The following is a 7,840-nucleotide window of genomic DNA, read 5'->3' on the forward strand; positions in this document are numbered from 1 at the left end:
ATTTCAGGATATATCCATTTTACCAGAGTTTTTCCTATGCAGGTTGTTCCCCAGTCAAATGTTCCTAGAATGCAGTATATGAGGGTGCTAATATTTTAACTTAAGGGAATAGTTTTAAGTACAAACAATCCCTGAAGATGATGGGTTTGTGCCTGCATCTTACAAAAAGGTGGTACATTAAGTGTTGGTTCCAAACTTATTTTCAGTCTAAGAATTAAATGAACATTGTGAAGTTCCTCATTGCAGGGTACCTTTCCAGAATCTATAGGATTTATTTTTGTTTTCTATACAATAAGAAACTGAAGTCTATGCAAGATTAATGAAGATTTTGTTTAGACGGAGAATAGACTTTGTTTTATTCAGTAAACAATTTTCTTCCTTTTTATATTCTTGTAAAGAACTTAAAGGAAATGTTGAAAATAGCACAAGCAAATTGAAATGGTAGAGCACTACAGCAGCAGCATATTTAAAGTACAATATGAATGAAGTAATGGATACAAGAAATTCTGATTTCAAGGATGAAGAAAAACTTTTGTCCAGTGAGGTAACAGTGGGAGATTTTTGTTTCTTTTTGGAGTGTGTTTTCTGGTACTTTGGGTAAAAACAGGGAAACAAGAGATTTTTTTCCTAAAGAAATCAAAAAAAGCAGAAAATTTAATTTTCCAGTATACTTATCTTGAATGATCAAAGCATTTCATTGAAACACAGCTTCTCTTACTGTCCAAATCTGTATTTTCCAGTTTATGTTATCCCAGTGGTTTTCTAGATTAAGTTCTCATTTTATTTATCTTCCTGATTTTTGAAAAATAGCACAGTAGATATAATTCTATTAGTCTACTTCTTTCATCTTCAGGGATTTGTTTCTTTAAAAATCAGTGCAATTGAGAAATGTCTCTGTTAATAGGGTACATTTGGATACAGTGTTGTAAGTGTCTAACACATTCTTAATCTCATCTGTTTGTTTAATGCTCACCAAGCCTTTCTTGCTATTCCATTTGAGAGCCCCTGATATTTTTAGTTTCAAAACAATTCTATTTCCATCAGCTTTTTGGTTAGCTTGCAAGTGGTCTGCTGTAAATATTGCTAACAGATCTGTGATCCTGAGAAGACAGGATCTGCTCCATAGTCTAGTCACTGGAGAGGAATGGAATGGTAATTAAAAAAGGCATCTTGTGGGCATCAACAAGTTCTGGTTTGGGCTGCAAGTCCTGATACATATGGAAAGCACAGGAAGAGGTGGAATGCACTTGTTCATGTTCAGGAATCTGCACAGAATCATTCAGGCTGGAAAAGACCTTTAAAGACCATCAGACCTGACCATTACCCCAGCAGTGCCAAGTTCACCAATTCACCAGCTTTAGCCTTTTTTCCTGGAATCCTCTCTTCTTCCCCAGTGCATCAGAAATCAAGGCAGAATTTCTTTATCTCAAGTTAATGACAAACTTCTCCCCACATAAATCCTCTTGAAGTACAGAAGGTGTTTCCCTCAGCAGCTGGGTAGCAGGTGTGTTTGGCTGGAGTTGTGAGTGGCTGGACAAACCCATGGCAGGCAGCAGGAAGTGTTCTTGGAAAACACAGTGTGCAGAGTGCACTAAAGCCATGAACACATTTTGCAGTAAGCACTGATGAGTGTCACTCCCATTCCATTCCTAAACACTTGAGCTATCTGTTCAAACATTCCAACTCCTCAGGCTCCTTCCCAGTGCTTTCCCTGTGTGCTGGGCCTCACCTGTGTGCTTTATCCCAAGTTCCTCCATGCTTTAATGGTTCTCTGTGCCCTGAGCTTGTAGTTCTACTGAATAGTTACTGGGAAGCTGCTGAAAAGTTCTGGAGTAGCCTTTTTAGTTATGTTTTAATAAGTGTTTAACCCAGTATCTTGAAACTATCCAGATTTGGACATGTTGTGTTCCCATGGGAACCTAGAGAAATACTTGTTTTAACTTCCTTATTCTTACTAGCATGCTCATCCCAGAGCTACCAGACTTCAGAATTGAGGTATATCCACAGCAAAATGTATTCTTGTCAGAAGAAAATATCTCATGATCCTGGATTTGGTTACTGACAGTCATGATAACATTCAAGAGGAAAAATGTGTATACAATATTTCTGAGATTTAGAGTTAGTACTGTGAGAAGAGTTTCTGAGATTTAGAGTTAGTACTGAGATCACAGCTGAAGCAAATGGTAGTTAATAGAAATTTTATGGTACTCTGGCCAGAAAATGTGTCTGTGATTTACCATTTCAAATATACCCATGACACAGATTGAAAGATTTGTCTGATTTAAATGAATGTTGTTCATGAGGAAAGTCCTGATGCCAAAGTGTGTCCTGCTTTTTGGGCTGAGTATTGTCTGTCCTAGTGTGGACTTGCTGTCTCCATGGAAGTCTGGTACCATGGCCTGGCCCTGAGTGCTCCAGTGCTGCTGCTGCTTTGGTGAGTTTGACAAGGGCTTCAGAATTTGTCTCCCTTTAGTGTCTCTGCCTAGCTGGCTGCCTTTCTTCCTTATTTAAATGGTAATTTTCACTTCATAATATATTCCTGCTACCAGCAAAGTAAAACTTTGAGTAACTCCCCCAATTTTGGGATACCTTATTTTTTTTATTTTAATAGATGGTGAATTTGCTACTCTCTGTATGAATTTTCTACTCTGTGTATGAATGGCTCCCCAACTAATGAGTAGGGTCATGCTGTTTGCTTGGCAGAGTCAAGGAGTGAGTTTGCAGAGGTGTTAATTTGATTAAAAAGTCCTTGCAGAAGCAAAGTGAGGGTGTGACTGCAATGTACAGCCAGAGGGAAATCACAGAGACAGTGAATGGATTCAGCCAGCCTGGGCAAAATTACTGTCTCTATTAAAAGGCAGTCATTGTTTCTAATAGCCATGGGTTTAATTCTCTTCTTTGTGAGACCTGATTAGGTAAATCACCAATAGTTAAAGGCATGTGAGGCAGGCAGGTTTATCATGTGAATGCTTATGTCTGCTCTGGGTGAGGACATGCCACATCTCTGCCATCAGCTGCTAAGATCATATAGGTGCAAACTGGCAAAGCAAGATATTGGTAATTGGCAGTGGGTGGTTGCAGTGATGGAGAAGAAAAGGACTACATTGCAAGAAAAAACCCAATATTTTGCAATTCTTGTTTTGGGGAAATGTTGGGAACAATGCCATGGTTCAGAGAAAGTCGTAGCATGGCTGCCTGAGAAACAGGCCTATGGTTTTGTTATGAATGTGAACGTCTGGGACTTTAATCCTTGTCCCTCTTCACCTCTAGCTCCAAGAAGTGGGTTAAATCAAAGCTGCAGCCTCTCCCCAAATTCTCCATGTCACATTGCTCCATGTTGGGACTGGAGCAATCTCCAGCTCAAACTCTGGGCTCTAAAGGGGATTGTGTGGCTTGCCCAGAAGTTAACAGGAACAGAATGAGGAGGACAAAAAATGAGGCAATGGAAATTGAAATATAAATACAAAATAGCCTCCTTCTTGCCAGACATATTCATTTTAGGTTACAGCTCTGTATCTGGCCTTTCCACTCTGCATCCCATTACCTTATCTACTGTCTGAGACAGTTCATCCTAAAACTTTTCTTATCCTGTCTTTTGAATTCCTCTCTGGAGACATGGGAGCCTTGGGGTGTATGGTTTTTGGGGGACAGGAAAGCTGGTAACAAAGCAGAACTGAAAAGAATGAGGTGTGTCTGGCCATTTTCTCACCATGACCCTTTTGTAAGAAAGACATGGTTCTGAATGCTTTAGTGCCATTTCCCTGGGATCTGGGATTATTCTAGATATTTCAGATTTAAGTACTTCAAAGTCAAATCTGCAGCTGAGTGCATGCATTAGAAACAAAATGCATCATTTCACAGATGTCACGCTACTTTTAGTGGCTTCAGAACATGATTTTACAGCTTAAAAGGAGGGGGGTAGAAAAGGAACAGCAAAGGTAAATGCATATTTCAGTTCTTATATTTTTAAAGTAGATGAACTCAGTTTTGGTAATTATGTAAGAAAAGACATCAAGTGTTACAATGGAGAAAAAGTAAAGAGAAGGAACACATTTTTTACTGCCTTTTCTATTTCTTTTAGCACAGAACAATTAGCTTAAATATGCCATTTCAAAGCTTAAGAAGCTTTTATGTGGAAATGCTTGAGAGATTGTTACTGTGTGCTGATGTGAAAAAAGGCATTTATTTTCATTTCAGCAGTTGAAAAGATAGTTTTCTGTGATGCCCTTCAAAAGGCAGTGTTTTCTTTTGCTTGTGTGAAATTAGAGTAAATCCTTGGCATAACTTCCTCTTGTGAGTGGTGTGTTCACAGTAAATCATTTCCCACAGCTGGCTGTCCTGGGGATCACAAAACTGTTTCAAGTTCTGCAGGTACCTACTAGGCATTCCCAGTGGAAATGGAACATTTTGTGCAAACACCAAATGTATTTAGGAAACAGGACAAATTCTCAGTAATCTTTGCTATGCAGATTGCTCTTTTGGTGAAACAACATCCAGGCTGCGTTAAACCTCACTGCTGCTGCTGTGCTGAGTTGCTTTGTGTACAGTTTTTTACTCTTAATTTCACAAAGGGCACTGGCAGACTGTTGATTTCTTGTCCAGGTGATTAATTTCCCCCAGCTGCTGCGTACACAGGGACATTCCTGGCTTTACCCTCTCCATTTGCTCCGTAGGATTCCCAAGGACGGCAGAAAGGAGCGCGTGGTCACCCCCCCTGTGCCAGCCATGGGCTGCTCTGTGGCATGTTCATGGTGCAAATAAAGCAGAATGGTGGGAGAAGAGCCTGTGCCTCATTCTGCTGTCCTGATAACCTCCAGCAAAAGATTGAGAGAGCAACAGGGGACAACAATTTTCCAGTAATTCTCCCTCCAAGTAAGAATCGATGGGAAACAACAGCGAGGCCTGTGGGTACAGAGCTCACCGAAAACATGTGATCATTTCTTTTGACCTCAATGAGAAGACTCCTGTCCTGTTTTATTAAATTATGTAAGTTATTACTCACTGAATTAAGGCCTTGTGTGTTTCATTTTCACCTATCATGTTTTGGGGTTTTTTTCTTCCATTTTAGTAATGCGAACTGATGGTTTGAAAAATTGTATTGCTTCTACAGAAGGAAAAAGAGACTAAAATAAATATTAATGGTGTGGCACAACACTTAGAATTGTTCCATGTCTAATGAATATGTAGCACTTCTATTTTCTACTTAAACACAGAAATTGTCAGAATAGAATTAGTGCTATTTTTTAAAAAAATGTGTTTATCTAGGAAATTAATTTCTCTAGGGAGTGCTATTAAAGGCTGTACAGAGTGGAGAAACTTATTTGAGTGTGTTGGTGATCTATTTCTAGAGTTAGGAACATTTTTATTGAATTGTGTGCCATATCCCTGTACCTCTGTACCAGTTTTGTCTGGTTTTCTTTGCTGTACCATAGATGTGAATTCCTGGAAAGAGCACAGTGATACAATCCAAGCTGCTGTTCAGCCATCCCTTTCCAGCAGTGGAAATAGGGAGTGCACATCCTCCCTTTGCTCCCCTGCCTTAACAAATCCAAGTTGGTCCTTCAGAATTTTATAGAAGCAACCCAGAACTAAGCCATGTTACCACAGAGAAAGCAATGAATGGGATTTCAGGAGATGAAATTGGGGAAAATGGGGGGCAAAGAGAGAACTCAGCAGGATTGCCTATCCATGAATCAATATTTTGATACTGAACACACCACACCAGAGAGATTTTCCAAGGAATGCATTTTGTAGAAGAGCATCAGGAGTACAGGATCACAGGAGTCAAGTTCCCACCATTTCTCAGTGGGATTATCAGAGTAATTGGGTGAACTCTCATCTCTCCTTTGCTAAAGGAGCTCACTGGTTCTGTTTGACTCTCACACTCCAAGGTGAGTTTTCAAGCTCTTTGGTCAGCTCTCAAAATTCCTGCAGTGACTCTGTACACACCAGATGTGATTCAGAGAGCAGCTCTTGACTCTGCATTTTTTAAATTTTCACCTTTTTAGTTTAGAGGGAAAAAAATAGAAAGGAATGCCTGGCAGCATCTCTGTTTCAGGCACAGGCTTTTTGCTTTGTGCCTGTTGTGTCAGGTAAACCTGGCATAGGAGAGGCCATCCCATGAATCTCTCCCTGTGTAAGAAAAACACCCCTTTCTCCCATCACTTCTGCATCATGTGCACGCTTGGGGTTTTTTTTCAGAGTTGGACAGCTTTTTCCAAGCCCTCCTGCTCCTTGGTACCTTGGAATCATTTATCTCTCACTGCCACAATGAGCTGGTTTCATAACTGGCCCGAGGCTATAAAGCAGAGTTACAGTCTGGGGATGCTGCTGACTGTGGTCTGGAAAGGAGAAAAAAAATTGGCCAGGAGCAAGTAATTGTTGAGTGGCAGAAACATCTGAGAGGTCTTGGTAAATCAAGAAAAATGGCTGGTGTCTGGAAACACTGGTGTGGTGCAAGGCTGCAAAAAAATGGGATTTGGCTTTCCAAGGTGTTTTTACAGCACTTGGCTTTGTTCTTTCTCAGCAATGTAACAGCACTCAGAAAAGTGGGATTGTTGGTATCCAGTCACACTGTTGCAGGTTTTGGGAAGCTCAGTTGATACAGCATTTGTTTATTTTCTGGCAGAATTTTCTGTATATGTAAATCCTTCAGTAAAATGCAATAGGTTGTCAGCAAGGCTGGAATTCAACCTCAATTTCCAGTGAATTCCAGTGCACTTCCCAAGGAGCAGCTCTGGAGGAGTGAGGGGGCCCTGTGGCTCCATTCTGTGGGGTGCAGAGTTCTTGCTCATGAAGGTTGAGGCATTTTTCAGGGATTTTTTTTCAGCTGGGAAGAAAAAGAAATCTTTGGCCTCTACGTTAGTGTATTTTACCCTTCAGTGAGAAAAATGTCTTTCAGCGTTTGTTTGGAGGTAAGGTCAGCCCAGTGACTTGTCTGTTATATATAACCCAAGCCACAGGCTTCATCTTCCATTCTGGAGATTTATTTGACCCAGAGAGACCAGTGAGGAGCTGCAGCCAAGGGAAGAAAACACTTTATTTCTCCAAACTGATGAAATACCAGGTGTGTGCCCACAATGGAAGAAATTTTAGGCTACAGTTACCTGAATTCATTTGCATAAAGGAATAAGAAGCTTTCTGTTGTGTCAGCTTATTTAATTTCCTGGGATGTTCTCTCATTATGGGGGATTACTTTAATTCTGCAATAATTATAATTCAACCCCATTGCTGTGTGCATCCCAGTATATAACTGCAGAGAGAGATCTGATTCTTGCCTCTAAAATCTGCTCTCTGTAGACTCCAGTGTGAGCTGAGGACTTCAACCAAGCCCAGCTGATCTTGTTATTTCATTGAGTATGAAAATCTTTAAAAAGAGAGTGAGTATCAAGAATGATTCCAAAGCGGAAAAAATATTTGTATTTTGAAATATTTATTTTGGCAAATAAACCTGTCAGTAATCTCAGGGTTAGCAGGGAACTTTTCCAAAGCAGGGATTAATGTCTGTTTAGAGAGGAAGATTCTTAGACAAGCTGTTGAATATTCTGGTCAGTGGGTTCAGGGAGCTGCTCAGGCCTCACTGCCAGCTCAGGGGTTGCTCCTCACAGGCTCCTGCTAAGTCAACAGGATTTAATTTGAGCTTGTGTTTCTGTCATGCCAACTTGGTCAGTTTGTTGGCTGCTCTGTCAAAGTTACAGCCTGGTGCATCAGAGCTTGAGAGCTTCCACACAGCTGGCTGAGTCCAAGAGATCAGAATTAACTCTGTAGGAAAAAGGCATCGTATGAAGGAGCAGAAGTTGGAGTAGGCATCAGGTATGCAGGGAAAAATGTGAGGAGGAGG

This window comes from Ammospiza caudacuta, chromosome 9 (assembly GCF_027887145.1).
Source record: "Ammospiza caudacuta isolate bAmmCau1 chromosome 9, bAmmCau1.pri, whole genome shotgun sequence".
NCBI classification, from domain to species: Eukaryota; Metazoa; Chordata; class Aves; order Passeriformes; family Passerellidae; genus Ammospiza; species Ammospiza caudacuta.